The sequence below is a fragment of the Camelus dromedarius genome, chromosome 4, assembly GCF_036321535.1.
Source record: "Camelus dromedarius isolate mCamDro1 chromosome 4, mCamDro1.pat, whole genome shotgun sequence".
Taxonomy (NCBI): Eukaryota; Metazoa; Chordata; class Mammalia; order Artiodactyla; family Camelidae; genus Camelus; species Camelus dromedarius.
Window position 1 is genome coordinate 72,150,311 of NC_087439.1, and position 19,674 is coordinate 72,169,984.

The 19,674-nt window shown below is 43.1% G+C and overlaps 1 protein-coding gene and 1 long non-coding RNA gene across 6 annotated transcripts in view; one reads left to right on the plus strand and one right to left on the minus strand.

Annotated features, from left to right (window-relative positions):
• The window catches only part of SPATS2L (spermatogenesis associated serine rich 2 like), a 157,222-nt gene extending 147,681 nt beyond the window's left edge, over positions 1 to 9,541 (minus strand). The window contains exon 1 of one of the 4 annotated variants that reach the window (XM_031452047.2): positions 9,469 to 9,541. The gene's annotated coding sequence lies outside the window, so the exon portion shown is untranslated. Of the gene's footprint in view, positions 1 to 8,933; positions 9,190 to 9,261; positions 9,405 to 9,468 lie in introns of those variants that run through there. The other 3 variants (XM_031452046.2, XM_031452052.2, XM_031452045.2) reach the window with 3 other exon arrangements.
• Positions 7,976 to 19,674, plus strand: part of LOC105099165 (uncharacterized) — a 48,880-nt gene continuing 37,181 nt past the window's right edge. For both annotated transcript variants that reach the window (XR_010380672.1, XR_010380673.1), the window contains exon 1: positions 7,976 to 8,036. This is a non-coding gene — a long non-coding RNA (uncharacterized LOC105099165). The remainder of the gene's footprint in view (positions 8,037 to 19,674) is intronic.

The following is a 19,674-nucleotide window of genomic DNA, read 5'->3' on the forward strand; positions in this document are numbered from 1 at the left end:
AGCCTGTATACCTTCCTCCAAGCCTTTTGGGCCAAATGATCCACAGATTGCTGCTTGCAGTATCTTAAGGCATAACTAAGGAGCACTTACCAGTTCTTGGGCAGGCCATTTTGTCTGATGCATAATGCCTTTATCACATACATATTATTGAGGCTGAAGACTCTGGGGGAGCAGGGACTTCGCCCACTGGGGGAGGCTCCATGGCAGGAGGAGGGATCCCAGAGACCCAGGAGTGGCTCCTGGTGTTCTGTCTGGTACCTCACAAGCAGGAGGCTTCCTGGGAATGGGACTCCAACTGCCCGGCCCTTCCTCCTCCTGTCTCCCTCGAATCCTTCCTCGAGCACACAGTCTCCCTGTTTCCCTCTCCTGATGGTGACTGGGGAGGCCTGCGGAGACAGAGGCACCTGACTCGTGACTTCAGCCCTGCGTGTGTAGGGCCCCTGGCTGTAGTTTTCACAATCCGTCTCTCTGATCCTGAATCTTACTTAAAGCCCTTTAATATCTCTGGATTTAGGAAACTGAGCAATTGCTGCCTCTCTATACCTATAGGGCTGACGTAATCATGCAAAAAGCTCCTGGGCTTGGCTCATATAGGATGCCTCTCCTGGGAACGAGGAGATGTTCTCTAACAATGCTGTCTAACAGAACTGTAGTGCGAGCCACAGAGGGAGTTTAAAACTTCCTAGTAGCCATGTTAAAACCAATAAAAAGAAATATGTGAAATTAATTTTAATAATATATTTTATTTAACCCACTATATCCAAAATGTTACTGTTTCAACAAGTAATCAATATTAAAATTAGTTAATGAGCTATTTTACATTCTTTTTTGCAGACCAAGTTTTTGAGCCCATAGTGTATTTCACTCTTGTAACCCAGCTCAGTTTGGACGAGCCACGAATCACGTACTCAACAGCCACATGCAGCTAGTGGCCACAGTACTGGATGGCACAGCTCTATCATCTCTTCTTGGTTCCCATCCCTCCTCTCATCCCTCTCCTGTAACAACTCATCTCCTTTAGTAGGGATGCTGTGGGCAGGGGGAGGCAGTGGGGACCAGGATCATTAGAGAAGACTTTGATACACACCTGTAGGGAGAGCCCAGATCACAAAGGAGCTTTTGTGCCCGGCTAGGGAGCTTAGATTTTATCCTGGAGAAGCAGTGACTCCGCTGAAGGATTTTAAGCAGCAGAGAGTCGTGATCAAATTTGCCTTTTAGAAAGGCGGCCATGTGGGGAATGGATTGGAGGCAGGCCAGGCAGAAGGCAGGGAGACCAGTTACAAGGCTACTGCAGTAATCCTCAAGAATGGTGAGGGCCTGAACCAAGGCGGTCATGGCGGGAACAGCCTAGAGAGGCAAGAGCAGATGCAGGAGAGTTTGAGAGGGTCGTTTTTAAGGGCTTAGTGATCAATGAGAATGAGGGGTGCAGGAAGAGCAAGGAACCCAGAACAACTCCCAGATTTTAAACCTGGTGAAGTGGATTTCTTTAGTTGAGGCGGAGAACATAGAAGGGATGGGCTGGTTGTAGAAGTGGAGTGTTGAACTGGCTGAGTTTGACATCCAGAGCAGACGTCAGAAGAGTTCAAGGTCAAAGCTGCAGATTTAGGAATCAACGACATGCAGGTGACAGCAGAAGAAAACAGTCGGTGAGCTCCGCAGGGCAATTGTGAAGAGTGAGCAGAGGGTTGAAGGGTGAACACTAGAGCGCGCGGAGGTCTGCGAGGAGAGGAACCCACAGAGAATGAAGAGCAGCTGGGCAACAGGAGAAATGAGGAGAGAGGAACGACTCAGAAAACAGGTGGGCAAGGCTTCAAGAGTGGTCCATAAGCCAGATGTGGCACACAGCTCAAGAGTTAGAAGGGAATTCTGGACAGTAGATCCTGTGAGGGACAGAGGTGGCAGTTTGGAGAGAAAGGGCTGTAGAGGGTTGGAGAGGAAGGGGGGAGGTGGGCAGATGTAGGTCTCGCATGAGGACCTGTTCTTCAAGGAGCTACCTTCTAAGATCGGGAGGGAGATGGAACATCACCAGACTGAAAGGGAAGGGGCCATGGGGGTTTTGTCTGTCTTATCTTCTCTTGCTTAAAGAATGAGGAAAATTTACACGTGCTTATGTGATGAAAGAGAAGGTTGCTTGAGACCCTGAAGAAAACAGAGATAGTGGAGCAAAGTATCTTGCTGAGGAAGCAAGAGGGGACAGTGTTCAGACTGGAAGAGCGTAAAGGGAAAAAAAGGAGTGGGGAAGAAAGCCCCACCATTTGTAAGGAAGACACAACATCACCACTGCAAAACTACTTTTTCCTTATTTAGAAATGCATGTGAAATATAATTACGCGTGAAGTTTTTCTTTCTTTAATAGTACTATGTATCATGTATAAAATCAGATAACTGCTGCTAGAAAGAAGACAGTAGTTTTCCGGAATTCCTGTGGATATGTGGTCCTGCAAGCCTTTCACATTCCTTTGGACTTAGCCTAAACATCACCTCAGGGGATGTTCATCACTGGGGAAAGCCACAGGTTGCATACAACTAGAGGCCTCTCTGACTGGTCCGTAATTGTGCTGAACTGATAGGGAAATATTTCCAGTATCACCATGCATTACCTCCAAGGGGTAGTGTAAGAAAAAAGCCACTTATCAATTCGGCAGATTTGATCAAGTTAGGTTAACTTCCCTGAGCTTCAGGGCCTCCTTCTCAAAAGGATACATAATCCCGACCTTGCAAGATAGCTGCTAGGTTTAAATGGGATGATCACTAAGTGGTAGCCATCATGAAGATGATGATAACTGTATTCACTCTGTTCACAATTTCTAGGAATTGGGTGCTGCTGATAATAAATTAGTGCTTGGCAACAATTAGCATCTTGAGCCCCAAGGAGAATTAAAAATTCAATCCTAGCATTAGGAAGGGTGCTTAAAAATCCTAATGGCCATCTGATGTTTGTATCCTTTCTTCATCCAGTACCTATTCTGTCTGTCCCCTCAGACTGCCTGGTTAACACCTGCTCTACAACCTAATTGCTTCTCATCCTTTCTAGGTTTCAGTACTGCACACTGGTAAAACGGTGTGGGCGGGGGTCCAAGAGCACTGCTCTGAGGAAGAATGGAGACAATGCATGTATTTAGTTAGACATTACCTGGTATAGCCCATGCTTGAATATATTTAGTTTTGTGGCCTCATGAAACAGAACAACCCATAATGAGCCCACCTTCCTTATACTGACCTCAAATCTGTCTCCCTGAACCTTAACCCATCTGTCCTAGTTTGACAATCCATGGGGTAGTTCCATAGAATCAGAACCAGGGAACTACAGAACAGTGTGTTTACTCACTGATCGAGCTCTGCAACTGGGCTGTGTCCCTCAGATGGCTGGCCACTTGGGACCACAGTCAGGGCTGACCTCTCCCCGTCTACATTACTGTGAAAGTTCCAGCCTACAGTGGTGTTACTGCAGGAGACCTTTTTAAGCATTCTAAGCAAGTTGGATGCCACCTAGAAAGGCACCAATTATATTGCTTACGAGGTTTATTTTGCGCTTTATGTCATGGTCAGTTTAGCACTTGGCACCAAAAGTCATTATTGCAGGTATCTGTATATTCTTTTAAGTTTCATTGCTGAACGCTGCAGATCACCAATACCCGGGAGAGTCCTAGCTGGGTTTCAGCTTTGGAGCAGTGGTAGTATAATAGAGGACTGAGGTTAGGGTCAGAAAACCCTGGAAATTCTGCCCTACGCTCCTCCCAACCATGCTGCCCTTCCCCCACCCCTGTGTGCCCAATAATAGCTATTGAAATCTTACCCAAAGCCTTTCAATAATCAGCTCAAACAACTATCACTCTGGGAAGGTCCCCACCATCCTACCAAGCAGAATGAACTTTTCCCTCCTGAGCTCTCTTAGACCTTTGTTTCGGGGACACATGTGTTTTTCTCCTGCTAGACTATAAACTCCTTCCTGGCAGAAACAGGGCCTTGTACAAAGTGAGTCTTATTAAAGTTGAAAGAATTGAATTTTGTCCTGAATACAATACGATGGGTGTGGCAGCTCTTCCTTACCTCACTTTTCATCCCTACACGGAGCTACAGATGATTTATTTTTTAAAGCTTTTAAATGAAAAGGTTGTGTAGCTCTGCAATACAGTCTGGGATTCTGGAGCCGATAAGCTGAATATTTATATAACTGATAACCCTAGTCTAATTGTTTTATGTATAAAATACTGGCATAAGGCCTGAATGCTTTCATTTTGGTCACTAATGGGACCCATCACTCCACCTTAAAATAACGACAGCCTCCTTAATTCTAACTCATAACTGCCAGCCTCCATCATTATCTCAACTCTGGAAAATGCCAAGGCCTCAGAAGCCTCACAGCTGATGAATGGAGAAGGCTGATTAGAACCAGCAAAGAGAAATGGGGGAAAACTCCTTGACAGACGCCTCCTTCAAACAACTGTCCCTTTTATCCAATGTCAACATTAATTTCTATATTAACAAACAGTTATCAAGGTCATGACTAGGTGTCAAGCTGCAAGCTAGGCTCTGAGGACTCGATGGTGAGCAGTACACAGGCAACATCAAAGCCCAACTTGAAAAAAAATTCACCCTTCTAGTTTATTGATTCTACAGGTTTACTTATCAAGGGCTTGCTATGTCCCAGGCCTATAGACACAGCATACAGGCTGAAAGACAGCATACAAGGTACATCAGTGCCCTCAAGGAACTTGCAATCGAGTCGGGAAAGCAAGAATTAAGAACACAATCGTATAAGGGAGTATCTCGTGGTCTACAGGAATGACACTGACAAAAGGGCTGAAGAGGAAGAATATAATGAAAATAACATGATTACTTTCAAGTGAAAGTGGACTTGAACTTGGTGATGGTGCTTAGGTCTGAGGGAAAAAGAAAAGGCATTCTAAAAGAGAGAGTATGAACAAAAAGGAACAAAGTCACCTTAGAAGGGCAGTGAGGTCTAGTAAGTAGGAACAGTAGGTTCATGTTGGAAAAGTAGAAAATAAAGTTGGTAAGTCAAATTTGGGCAAGAGTGAGGTATAGTAAAACCAAGTTGAGAGGTTGGACCAAAAGTGGTGGGTGGGAGGATGGGGTAGGGGGCATAAAAAGTATTTGAACTAGTGGAGAGAACACTAGCTCTGTAATCAGACAAACATGAGTTCAACACAGACTTCCTGTGAGACAATCCTTGGAAAGAATTCTACGGAGAAGTGTTTTAGGAAGGCCAATGCAGTGGAAGTACGCAGAATGGGGGAAACTCACTGACAGAGACAATTGCAGTCTTCTTACAACAGTGATGGCTGTGGGCCTGGGCTTGGGGAGAGTGAAGGAGGGCTGCCAAGGAAATGTGGGGTCTGGCTGGGAAAAATTCTGATAAAGGAAGCCTTAACAGGACTTGGTGCCCTCTTTTACTAAGGGACTGAACAAGAATGAAGAGTCAGGGATGGTTCCTGGGTCTGGAGTAAGGGTAATGAAGAGAACTTAACAGTATGAAGAAAAAGAAAGTCTTTTCATTGTGAAAGGAACAGGTTTAGCAGAGAATATGAGAAGTTTACCAGGTATGTGGCCTTTGGCCTGTTGTTAACAGGACATCAACCATGGAAACTATTAAAACAGGAATAGACTTTGGGTTCGGACAAGAGATAAAGACTTGTATGATAAAAGGATAGAAAACACCATCACGTTCAAGAATATTTTTATTAGAAAATAAAAATACTAGCTGTTAAACAAAAATAATGGGAATGATATAAATAGTAAAGAGCAAAGCATCTTCACAGCCTAAATAGGCTCTTAGCTATGGTACTTAGGGGATCCTATCCATTATCACAACACTGAACGAATAAACTTCTGTAGAAATTCAACATATGGCCTATTTACATAACAAGCATCACAGCTCCAAATTAGCCATTTTGATGTGTCAAGGAAATAACACCTTCATAGCAGACTACTTCAAAAAATGGATGAAAAAAGGAAGGTTTGTTTTTCTTCTATAATTATGTGTACTAAGCTTTTAACTGTTTGTATCGTGAAAATCGTATTTTAATTGTGTGATTACACTCTGAGACAGAACAGGGGTGGAATGAATTTCAGTGGCTGCATTTATGCACAATCATTCGGAGATCAATAAACAGACTCCATCACTTAAATCTGTCCATATTCTATATCTGCCCTCGTGTTCTGTGGCATACTTGTATAAGCAACTGGTCTCTGTACAAAAATTATAACAGCCATATGATTCAATTATCACAGTCAAATAACAGTAAAAGGTCTACAGAAGATGACTAGGAAAGACGTACAAGGGAGCAGTGAGTAAGCAGTATCTGTTCAATGCATACAAAACCCACTCCACTCTAATCACAGGGCGAGACAGGTGGTAGCAGCTTAGATCGTACCATGAGCAACCTCAACTTCTTCCATTTTATGAAACTGTATCCAAAAGTTCCTGTCCTGCCTCACTTGTAAGATGCTGATTAAAGCTGTGTGAAGAGAACAGGATAAAGACCACCTAGGTGCCTTCAACACAAAAGCCATACATGAATATTCATTGATAACAAGAGCAACAATTCTACGATCAGAGACTGAGAAACTCGTAAAACTTAAAACCAAAAATGAGACACTTTTAAAGCTTAACTTCGGATGGAAAGTATTTCGATTTGTCGGCAAAGCTGGTCTTTGACACGCTCCCGACTGGCGGCGTGTCAGGCTGCAATGGTGTGGCCAAAGCATTTTCTTTCCCCGATCGTTACAGAGGTAGCGGAGCAGCCTCACAAGCCAGTAGAAACCCCTCCCCACAACGGCCACTTGAAAATCAGTGCAAGCACAGAAATGGTCAATTGAAGACTTTCATTAGGGAGCTCCCTAAAACAAAGTGAATATAAAGGAGTCTTGATCATTTTCCCTGTCTAAGTTAAGTACTTTAAACTAAGTTGACTCCCAGAAAATTATTTAAAATTTTCAGAGGCAGGGATTAAAGAAAAAAAGAAAATTGCCAATTAATATACTCCATTCCCAGATGTTGAGTTTTTACTATCCTCTTAAATATTCTCTGCATTCAACTGATTGTATTTTTATGCAAATTATCCTTTGGAGCTCGTCTACTTTGTGTGTGTGTATGTGTGTGTATTTAAAGCCACACAGATACAGAACTGCACATATTTTCTGTTCTGCTGTTCCATAAAATTGGTTTTAACAAAGCTTGAGTATAATCCAAAACTCTAATTAGAGACTGCAACAGTATTTGCCTTGTCCAAATAGAAAATCATTCCTAAAGTTGATCTTTCCCCAGTTAAAGATGCAACAAATATTTCCACACACAGATTTTTTTAAAAACACTACCATTGTTTGATAAAAATTGCCCCCACCCACACAACACACTGCTTTCTGGTTGATATAATTTTATACGGCCAATGAAGGCAACTGTAGATTTTATTTTCAGAGCATCTTTCAAAATTACTGAATTTGTTACTTGAATATATATGTATTTTTCAAAATGAAGCAATTTCTGACTTCCTGTCCTTTCTTTTCCCTGCCATATTGCACATCTGCTTAATCTCTAGAAAATAAAATCAATCAGTATGGCAATGAACCGTTTCTTTAAGACAAACCGGTCATAAAGGTCACAAGACTTTCAAATACTGGCATAAAGCCTCTTCCTCTGCATAGGTTCTAAAATTTCAGTCATTTCTTTCTTACTTCTGAGGGAACTGGTAAAAGTTTTTAATATGACATTAGAAAATTTAAATAAACAAGTGAAAAATATTACACATAATGTTTTATGTAAAGAAAGAGACTGTGGAGTTCAAGGATTTTCACTATTTCTCAAGCCACAGAAACGGTAACACACTCAGAGGGAAAATACTGCACAGAATCTTTATAGTGTCAGGTCTCCAAAACCTTGGCATCTACTAAAACCAGGACTGCTGGGAACTGAAAGCTCAGGAAGTTCACAAAACACACACACCAACCCCCCACCCCCACCCCAAGAAGGGGAAACCTCCGGCTGAGGAGAAAATTTCGGTTGCATCCCAGTCCAGGTAAAGTCTCAGCCCTTCACCTCCTAAGTCTGCAGTAAGTATTAACCACCGAACAGAGTGCGAGTGAGCGGGGTCGATCTTCCGAGACGCGGCAAAGTCGAGGGTGTGGAGAGAGCGGGAAGACCCTCTCGCGTCCCCGGAACAACCGCTGTCTTGGGCTCGGGCCGCCGCCGGCCGACTCCCAGTCCACCCGCCCAGACGCGGCAGCGCGCCTGCTTCGTCCAGCGACCGGTCGCTCGGCGCTACTCGCGTCACCCCGCCGGCAATCGCGGCGAGTTTGCGGACACCGGGGGCCGCTGCATCCTGCTCCAGTGGGCTCGGAGAGGCAAGGGTTTCCCCGGACCCGCGGCACCCAGGCCGGGCGGCGATCGAGGGCGAGATGGTCCTGGCGAAGGCGGCTCGGAGCGAAAGGGCGGCGGGAGGGGGTGGGTCTCCGTCCGCGGGGCGGGTGGAAGGGGGCGCTCGCGCAGGGGAGGGCAGGCGACGGACCGCGGCCGTTCAGATCCGGGGCGGGCGGGTCCACGCCGGAGCGCGGCGGCCACACGCTCGCCCGGGACGCGCGAATGTGCTCCGGCCTCAGCGCCTCCTCCCGCCACCTCTTCCCGCCCGGCGGCTCGCTCGCCCGCGCCTGCCCGAGAAAAGAAGGACGGCGACCTCCGCGTCCGGTCCGCGCCGCCAGCCCGCGTCGGCGCGGAGCCGGGGCCACACCCAGCGCCCCGGGAGGCGGCGGGGGCTGGGCGGCCCAGGCTGCGGATCGCGCGGCCCGGGCTCAGCCACCGTCCCGGCCCCAAAGGCCCACGGCGTCCGCCCGAGCCCTGTGTCCCGGCCCGGGCCTGGCGAGCGGGCGGGGACGGGGTCCCGGGCGGCGGGGGCGGCGGCCGAAGACCCCGGGCTTACCTCTGTGCCGAGCGCTGGCCGCTTCGTTCCGGGCCGTGGGGACAGGGATCGGGGGCGCGGTCGCCGGGGGAGGCGCGGCGGCTGTGGCGACTCCTGCGACGCGGAGGGCGGGCCGAGCGGGAGCTGCTGCCTGGGCCGCGCGCCGTCCGGAGCTCGCCCCGCGCAGCCGGCGCTCGCGGCGGAGGGTGCAGCCGGCTCGGCCCCCGGGCTGGATTCCTTCACTGACACAACTCCGGGTCGGCCCGCTCCACGCAGGGACACTCCCGCCCCTCGCAGGCTGCCCCCGCCCGCCGGCCGGCCGGCCAGCCCGCCCCTCGGTGTCACTCACCCAGGCGCACACACCCCGAGCCGGCGCCCCTCGCTCCCGCTCGCACACACAGCGCTGCTCACGCCTCTCTCGGGTTTTGTATACGCTCACACGCACGTTCTGACACAGATCCCTTCCCTCCACACGCCCTCCCAGCTCCTTTCCCACCCCACTTTCTAGAAGAATCCCCGTACAGCTTCCGCACTTTGCTTTCTGCCCCACACCAACCTCCTCGCCTTTCCCGAAACCTCCGCCTCACTTAAACTGCCCCTGTTATTCAAAGATTTTGCCACAACCCGCACGTGTTGCAGGAGAGTCATCCACCCATACTCAGGAGAATGAACTTTGCTCCCCCTGGCACTGTCTGCAAATGCAAGATGCTTCTCTTTTTAGAAAGCACTAATGCTTTCTGGTGCTGAGCCAAGCTCTAAACGTAAACAAAGGTAGCCGATTCCTAAATGACCTGAAGAACTAGACACGGAAAAAGTACTGGGTTGGGTTGGGTCTGACCTTCGAAAGGCGGCTAACCCGGAGTGTTCCGGCCCCCCGTGCCCTTTCGCTGCCTTTCACGCAGGAGGATGGGTTGCTCTGAACAATGTGTGATAACCAAGTACCAGATAGACACCGTGGGCATCAGCCCATGGATTTCTGCCTGGGAGTACCGTAGTAGGGAGAGTAAAGGCAGTTTCTCAATCATTATTCCTGATGGAAGCACTTAGATAACACACCTCTTCCAGAGGCTGTAGAGTGAAATGCAGGCAGCGCTCCAATTCAGTGTATTATTTTTTTAGAGGGTGACTTAGCCTCCCTTTTTCCCAATTACCAGTAACTTTCTCAGCGGCTGCTTGGTTGTCAAAGCCCCTTAGAAATAGACTAGTAGTTACTTAGGCCTCGCACTCTTCCAACTCTAAGGTTCCCATGCGTGTACAGCAGAATGGTATATCATCCAGTGTTCGGGAATTCAGTATTTGAAATTAGATACAAAAACCTTTCTGGTAAAGTTCAAATCTGCGAACATAAGTTGTCCCTGTTGACAAAGTGCGGCCCTAATAAGGGGTAAATAAAGAAGCTGAAAGTAAAGGAACTCATTTTCTTATGTGACTTGTGGTGGATCTTGTTTGACTTGATGGGTGTGTGGATCATGTAATTGATTTTAAAATATTTGTAAGTGCTTTATAAGTATTAACTCATTTAATCCTTGAAACAGTCCAATCAGGTAGGTTTTTTTTTTTTTCTTTTTTTGACCTTTTTTAGAGATAAAGTAACCGAGGCACGGAGAGGATAATAGTAGAGGAGGAATCTGGGCCCACCTATGCTACAGACAGGAAAACCTGCTTCTAGACATCATAGTACATGCAAATATAAAGGAAAAGCATCATATTGCTTATGAATTTAGCTGGAAAAGGTAACTGGTAACAGTTTGCTTTGGAATTTAATGAACTTTTTAGGTTCTCTATCAAAATAATTCACTTAAGTTATGGGGGTTTCTCCTCATAATTAGAATTCAAAAATGAGTAATAAATTATTGTTTCCTAGGAGGGGCTTTGGAAATAACATCTAATTCAGTAATCACTCCTTTCTTCTACCACTTCTTAAGTTCCTAGGACTCCAAATCTAACTTGTTCAGTAACGCTTGTGAGAAAAAAGTCTTCAAGAACTGAGTATGACCAGAGGGAAGAAATGGTTTTCAGGAGCCCATACGTGGCCTTTGACCTTTGAGGGCTATTTCCCAATAAGTAGGTAGTAGCCATAAGAATAACTGATATGTATGATGAGAGTGAAAATATTAAAGCACTGAATTGATGAAAAATAAATAAATGGAAAATAGGAGTATAGTAGTAGCTACCGTACAAATTAGACTAAAACTAACTCTACTGGGAATGGAGGCTTAGTCCATGAAAGATGATTATAAAGTAACTAAAGACAATAATTACAACATTTGAGAGTTACTTAAGGCACCTAGCAAAAGAAATCAGATTTTTAAAAGTTTATACACGGTCAGTTTCAAATTAAACTTTAATCTTTTGCTGTTCAAATTAATTTACCTTGGAAAAAAAAAAAGAAAACTTCTGTTTCTGGGTGAGGGGGTTTATTCAATAATTATTCAAAATGCTTATTGAAAAATATGTAAAAACTTCTTGGACATCAAATAACTAACAAACCAGTATTTTGATGAGTTAAGCATAAATAATTTTTAAAACATGTGAATTACATTCCTATAACTACATGGAGATTTAAAATCCAAAGAACTAGAATATGAAAAAAATATGTATTAGTGTTGGTACTAGATATTGAGAATTTATTTGAAAAATTAGACTAGTTGAAATTTTGGTCAAGAGGTTATCTGTCTAGTGCTAGTATGACTCTTGTTCAAAATGATTCTCTATGGTTATAATCCATGAATCTCATTTTACTATTTTCTAAGCTAAATAAAAAAGGGGAAGTCTTTTCTTAAGCAAACAAACAAGAATCATTAAGAGTAAACATTTTCTGGGAAATGAACAACGTATGTTAGTCTGTATATTATAGTATTTCCATATAGATATTTTTAATCTGTGTCTGCTGCTTCCCCCCATATTGTCACCTATATCCTTTATCCAATGTGCTTAATTGTACGTGTGGAGGAACAATGCATATCCTGCTATGAGGCTGACCTTTTCCTTGAAGGACTGATCTCAGCAAAATGCCATATTCTCTATTTTCCATCTCCTGATTGTCCTGATTCTCTAGGCATGGCCATTCAGAGCAAGGTTCACATTCGTGGATTCCAGAAACCTGTTTTATACCATGATCAGTTATCTCTATCAGAATTTTGGCATCTGAATAAGTACAGGGGCAGAGAATGACTTCAGTTGCTAGGCTCCAGACCACTCACTGGGCTCCAGACCACTGTTCAGACCTGTTGGAAAGTGTTTCATCTGGAGACCCTTGACTATGTCTAGGTGGAGGAACTGGGTAGAATTTGGGTGATCTCCCTTGGGGAGGAGATTAATGTGTTCTGTGTGTGTGAGTCCGGTGGCTATTAGGGCTGTTCATAAATATTCCAGCTCTGCTTCCTTCAAAACATATGATAGGATTGCATGTCCCCACCCTACTGAAGTATAGTGCAGCCCTGCGACTTGCTTCAGCCAATGAAAGGTGGATGGAAGTGATGAGTATCAGTTCTGGGCAGAAGTTAAGAGCCAGTACATGTATTACCAGATTCTGTTTTTCCATGTAGTATTGCAACCACCAAGCTGCCTGATGGTGGCTGCTCCTCTGGATTGCAGTGATTGGCGACAGTGAGCAATGCCACCCCTGCTGACCCTCCCCTACTGGACATGAGTATGAGTAAGAAATAGACTTTGTGGTCTTAAGCCACTGAGATTTAGGGGTTGTTTGTTTCTGCAATATTATCTAGCCTATTCTGATGAAAAATATGGAGGAAGAAAGAGACAAATAATTGCAGGGCACCCTATGACAGGGAATGGCTAATAATTCCACAACTCTGTTTCTCTTTCCTCCTGGGTACACAACTAATTCACATTTCCCAGCCTCCTATGTAGTTAGCTGAGGTCATGCAACTGAATTCTGACCGACAGAATGTAGATGAAAGTTTTGTGCTCCACCTCCAGTCCCCACCCATGTGAAACCTGCATGATCTCTTGTCTCCATCTGCCACATGGAAACTAAGTATTCTGAGACTCTAGAACAGGAGTCAGCAAACTTTATCTATACAGGGCCATATGGTAAATATTTTAGGCTTTGTGGGTCATGAGGTCTCTGTCATACCTATCTGCTGTTTTACAGTAAAGTAGTCATAAGTACCATGTAAACAAATGGATATGGTTGTGTTCCAATAAAACTTTATCTACAAAAACAGGCAGTGGGTTGATGTGTCCTGTGGGTGGTAATTTGCTGACTCCTCACTTAGAGGAGGATAGAAACATAGGATAGAGGGAGCCTGAGTCTCTGAGTCACTCTGTGGTATCTATTTGCTGAACATATACATTGAAATGTTATCTGAGTAAAAAAAAAAAAAACCTTATGTTGAGTTAAATGTAACTAATATGCTATCTTATTCCATATTCCAGAAAAAATTTCAGAGTAATTAATAATCAAAACAAAGAAAACTATAAAAGATTAAAAGAAGATACAGGATTTTTTTTACAATATTATTTTTATAATACTAGTTAGAAATATCATGATAAAAACCCCAAAAACTATAACAGAAAAGATTAAACAGATTTGACTAGAAAAACAGACAAGCAAACAAAAAACCAAACATTTCTATACAGTGATGGGTACCATAGACAGTATTACCTAATGGATGAAAATATATGCAACACAATAGGAAAGGGTTATAATATGCAAAATAACAAATAACTTCTAGAAATCAATACAAAAAAGAGAAGCAGCAAAATAAGAAAATGGGCACAGGATATGAAGAGGTGATTCTTCAAATGAAGGAATATGTGCTAATAAGCATATGAAAACATACTCAGCTTCATCAAAGATCAGAGTGTAAATAAGAACAAGAGGTCATTTTTGCTTATTAGATTGGCAAAGAAGTGTTTTAATATAAGGTGTTTGTGTGTATAAAAAATAACTTTCCAGAGAAGGGTATAGCTCAGTGGTAGAGTGCGTGCTTAGCATGCATGAGGTCCTGGGTTCAATCCCTAGTACCTCCATTAAGAATAATAATAATAATAAAAACTTTCATACTCAACAGATTGGAGTATGAATTGACAAACATTTCTGGAAAATAATTTACAGTATCTATAAATATTAAAAATGCATCTATACTTGACCATGCATTCTCACTACAAGTAGTCTATTTTACAGAAATACTTGGTGTGCAAAAATATATTTATGTATGTCTATTATAGTATTATTTGTACAAGAAAAAAACTTGACTCCACCGCACCATTTATGAATAGGGGAATGGTTAAATAAATTGGGTATATAGACACTGTGGAATTGTGAAATAATAAATAACTTAAACCAGGGAGCTATGCATCTGTTGACATGGAAGAGTGTTCATGATATATTTTTGAGTGATAAGCGCAAATCAGAACAATGTGTATGGTATGTGCTCTGAAAAGGGGGGAAGGAGGGCAGAAATCTACGTATCTTAAAGGATATGCAGACTGGTGACATTGCTAACCCTTGGGGTGGGGATCTTCCACTTTTAACTTTGTACACTTCTCCTTGTCCCTTTGTATATCATTTTTATAATTACAATTTCTTAAAAAAGTAAAAGGACACAAGTCAAGAGAGACTGAAAGAAAAACCCGATGTGGATGTTGGCCAAAGCCGATGGGTTTAGGGATGGATGGGCAGAGGAACAAAGGCTTCTTGAAGACTCGCTGAGGCAAATCCAAAACCATGAGTCACTCCTTTGGAGTTCCAATGGCAGAGGATTGAGTTGTTATGACCTGGAACCAGGTTTCTTCTTGGAAATTGTCCAAGAAAGAGGAAAACTTGGGGTGAGAAGGGAAAGGATAACCTTGCTGGCCTGAGGGCAAAACATGTTGAAAACACAAAAAATAAATAATGTCCTTTGGCTGAACTCTTAGTCTGCACAGGCGCTAAATATTAGGTTATCTTTTCGCTGCTTCAGATTTTTTTTTTAGATTAAAAACTTCCCCTTCTCAGAAGCTGAAATGAGTATGTACATAATAGAAGTGGGTTTTTTTTTTAAGGTTACATGTCACCATGTATTCTAGGAAGATAATTCTAGGTTCATTCAACCTTAGTTGTGCCAACAGGAAGGCAAATGGCCCCGGTGTGTTATAGGTGTGCAGGCTATCACTCATTCAGGATGCCTGCATTCTTCCTTCTCTGAGTGTATTAGCGTTTTCTGTTGACCAAGAGTAGATTTGTCACAGATCTGATTACTAGTGAGATGGAACATCTTCTTGTGTGTTTATTAACCATTTATTTTAAGTACTGCCATGTATTACTTAACAAAGTTTTATTTTACCTCGTGAGTATAGCTTGTATTTCAAAATTCCCCATATGATTGTATATTACTTATCTTCTAACAAAAGCCCACCGGTGCTGCTTTTGGATACCACCCTAGGGAGGACAAAGGAATCTTGTCGTAGACCCAAACCCAATATTCAAAGTAATCTTGAGATTCCTTTGGGTCACAGCATAGGAATGAGCCAAAGGCAAATTCAAGCATTATTCCTGTTGGTTGTAGTCTGAATGTTTTTGCCCAGATCTTCCCATTTGTGGGACTGGCCTTGCCTGGAGTGGAGCCTGAGATGTGGGTCTGCAGGGAAATGGTGCATTTGTTTGCTAGGACTGCTGTAACAAAGTACCTCAGACTGGCTGGGTGGCTTACAACAGGAATTTATTGTCTCACAGTTCTGGATACTAGAAGTCTGAAATCATGGTGTCCGCGTTGATTCCTCTGGGGGCTGTGAGGGGAGAGTCTGTTCCAGGTCTTTCTCCTGGGCTTATAGATGGCCGACTTCTCCCTATGTCTCTTCACATCGTCCTCCCTCTACGTGCATTTGTCTTCATGTCCAAGTTTCTCCTTTTAAGGGCACCAACCATATTGGATCAGGTCTCTCCCTCATGACTCATTTTCAAGACCTTACCTCCAAATGAGATGACAGCTGAGGTAGTAGGGGTTAGGACTCCAACAGATCTTTTTTTTTTTTTTTTTAGCATGGTAGTGACGGAGGCAGGGACAATTCAACCACAACAGAGGGCATAACAATGAAGTAAATGGTAAAAGTGGGGTCAAACCCTGACTCTCTGGCTAGTTACCCAGGATTATTTTTTTCAATCAGATCCTACTACCTCTGCATTCCAGGCTGCCTTGCCGCCTCTTTCCCCAGGGTCCTGTTGATACCTGTGCATTCCTCTAACATAATAATTAGGTAATTGGGCATTCATCTCCCTGATGAGACTTAAGCACTCCCTGTGAGCAGAGCCTGTGTCTTTTGTTCCTGCGTCTAGCTCAGTGCCTGACCCAGACAAGGTGAATGAATGAATGACAACATCCATCTCTTAGAGCGCTCCAGTCCACACTGCCCTCTGTCCTCCCGATTGCACAACTAAATACGTGAATCTAGACTGACCCCTGTGAAACAAAATGACATAAGCACTTGAAAATTTAAAAAATCCTTAGTAAGTGTATTGTGGCACACTGTGGACAGCAGCTTGTAGATGGGATGGTGGACTAAGGAAATCCAATACAGGGGAGTCCTTATTCGCAGCTACTTCATAAGCCAAGCAAGTTCAGCCAAAGGATACTGCGCCCTACTTACATCAATAATGAACTTTAGATTTAAAGTCTCCGTTAAAAACTACAGTTAGAGAAAGTGGAAATACTTCTGTGGAGATTATACTATGGTTAATAAATAGAGTTCACAAGGAAGGCCTAAGGGAGTTATGTGTTTTTAAAACCCGGACAACACAAGTCAGAAGGGCAACTTAATAACAGTCTTCAAGTGGAAACACAAGGTTGTTGATAAGCTTTGCTGTCTCTGCTGAAGACAGAACAAGGATAGCTTATGCCACAGCATGCAAGAGTTCCGCTGACTATGAAGGAAGTATTTCCCAATAGGATACTAAATATTGGAATGGCTTGGATTCCAATACAAGCTGTGGTTTTACATTTTTCTATCATTTAAATGAAAACTCCTAAAATACACTGAGCCAAGCTCTTTCACTTACTAGCCATGAGATTTTGGAAAAGTTACATCATATCACTGTTTCCTTACTCATCAAATGGGCTTAATTTTGACCTCATAGGGTTATAGGAGATTGAATATGAAGCATGTAGCACAGCTCCTGGCTCATTGTAGGCACTCCAGAAATAGCATTAATAATGAACATGAGAGCAGATATTTATTACATATCAGACACCAGTCTAAGCACTTTACTTATGTGCTACTTCATTTTGGTTTCACATGATCATTTAGTGGGTAGGTGTTTTTATTTCCACTTTACAGGAGAGAAAATTGAGGCAGAGAAAGATTAAGTAACTTGCCCCAAACCACAGAAGCAGTAAGTGACAAAGCTCCAATACAAATCCAGACAGTCTGTCTCCAGAGCCTGTTTCTAGTCACTAAGCTAGCAACCTCTACATGTTTATAGCAACTAAATATTAGCTCTTTTAAAATTTAAAAAAAACGGCATGTTTAAAAATTCACAGTCTAGTGGTCCCCAACCTTCCCACATCCTTTTTATTATCTTTTTCTTCCATGTTTTGAATGGTTTTATTTACTAATATACTGCAATGATAAGTAATAATTTATTTTTCATTGCTATTAATCAAAGAAATATGTAACAGAGCTCCAGATCAATATGAAGTAACAACGTGATCTTATAAAACTGTTGTCAAAGGCAGAACAGCTTGATGTTTTGGTTGGCTCATGCAGCTCTACCATCACGCACTTTGCACCAGACTTTCTGAAATACCTGTAATGATTAATTGGCACTCTTCCTTCCACTACGAAGTTCACAGAAGTTAATATTCTGTGATGAGTCATCTATGGTGCTTATATATGAATTCCCTCCACTGAAACATGATAGTAAGTATGTAGGTTTCCTCCCACAAATGATTCCTCCATAGGATTAAATGCATTCTGAAGACAGATAGATATACTACATTAGTAGTTCTCAAATAATGTGGTCAGTAATTTTGGCTAAGTCTAGTTAAAGTCCAGAATGTATTTTCAAAATATATATTCCATTATTAAATGTTAAATGTAAATGTTTTAGATTAGGAGCCCAAATGTCAAATCATTAGACATAGGTGAGTGTGAAAGGGTTATCTGCACCTGGAGGCTAAGCTGGACTAAAGAAATGAGAACCTGGAATTAGAACTATCCACTGTGTGTGTGCCTGTGTGTGTGTGCAATTGTGCAGGGGGCAATTATGGGAAAAAACAAACCATGGTGTGCTAGTAAACCACATTTCAGGGGGAAATTAATCCCTGATTGGTAGCAGTTGCCAATTTCCATGTTACTAATACTCCTACCATGGCCCATTTCAAGCTACCAACAATTTGACAACATTATATATTTATATTTATCTTTTTGATTTTTAATATATTTTTGTTTTGTTTAACAGTTGGCTCTATCAAGCCAGCATAAGTCTGCTCCATCAAATCTCTGGAAATAAACAAACTTGTTTATCAGCAGTCTCGGGATAGAGCCTGGAAATGCTGTTAAAGAGAATGAGTGTCTGACAGGGCAGCTGAAGGAGAATGTCAAGAAGACATAATTTTTAAGATGAAGTCTAAGACTGAAGACTTATAGCCAGAAATGATTCTGAGCCAAGGAGGCCACAAAGAGAAGAAATTTTGGAAGATACCAATCTAGCTGCCAAACTGGGAATGAAAGATTTGGATGCAGGGGATCCCAGAGTGATGACTGCTTAGACAAGAAGGGGAAGGGTGGAAGATGCTGCAGTACAACTAGGTAAGGATCTGCTCAACTCAGACTAGAGCTGTTTCTGTACCAACAGAACACATCCTGTCTTCTAGAGCCAGCTAACAAGACAGGTGCTGAGGAATAGGAGGCAGAGTGGGAATTTTGTTCCAAGAATTCTAGTACATGGTGGGGAAGAAGGGGAAAGCATAGTTACTAGGGCTCAGACATAAGATGAACCCAAACTAGCAACACTACTCAAAACCTGCTTCTCTGAAAGAGCTACTTAAGTCCAAATGTGAAAGGATTCCACCAAGCATCCCCTTTTGCCAGTAAGCCATGGGCAGGATAGCAGATGGTCTACAAATAGTGGTCAAGTGCTTGCAGCCATGAGCAGGAAAGGGCCATCTCAGGGCAGGGGATCAGGTAGGTCATTACACTAAAGAGTAAATGACATTGGTTGTGAAGAGTTCAGACATTTCAGTATAGTTCTTGTCTGGAAAATCAATCCACATTTAGCTTCTCACAGGCTGGTGACCAAACTCTCTAGGCTACCCCTGATCTGACAGTACAACCCTTCCCCTGCCACCCATCATATCAGGACCAGATTTCTGGGGAGGAGAGGAGGGAGCATGAGGAAGTGGAGATGGTGGACATAGACCACTCCTTCTAACAGCTTGAAGGATAGAGATGGAGCTAGAAAGAAATGAGACCTAGAGGCTTGAGTGAAGGAGAAAAAGAATAATGACGTGATGACTGCCATTAATTCTGATCAAATTTAGGAATATGATTGCGTTTATATGGGGTAAAGAAAGAGCAGAGAAGTAAAAGCTAAAAGACTAGACATAGAGACATCATCTTTTAGCGCTCCAGTATGCTGTAACATCCTACCTGAGAAGGGATGATTCAGATGTCCAACTGCTTCTTTTCTGCCTCTTTTATAATAAACAAAATGTAAGGCAATTATATTAGTGTATTGGTGTCTGGCTTCCTCTCTGCAGTGACACACAAAGTGTTTCTCTCCAGCAAGATCATTAGAGACTTGTTATTTGCCAGATTC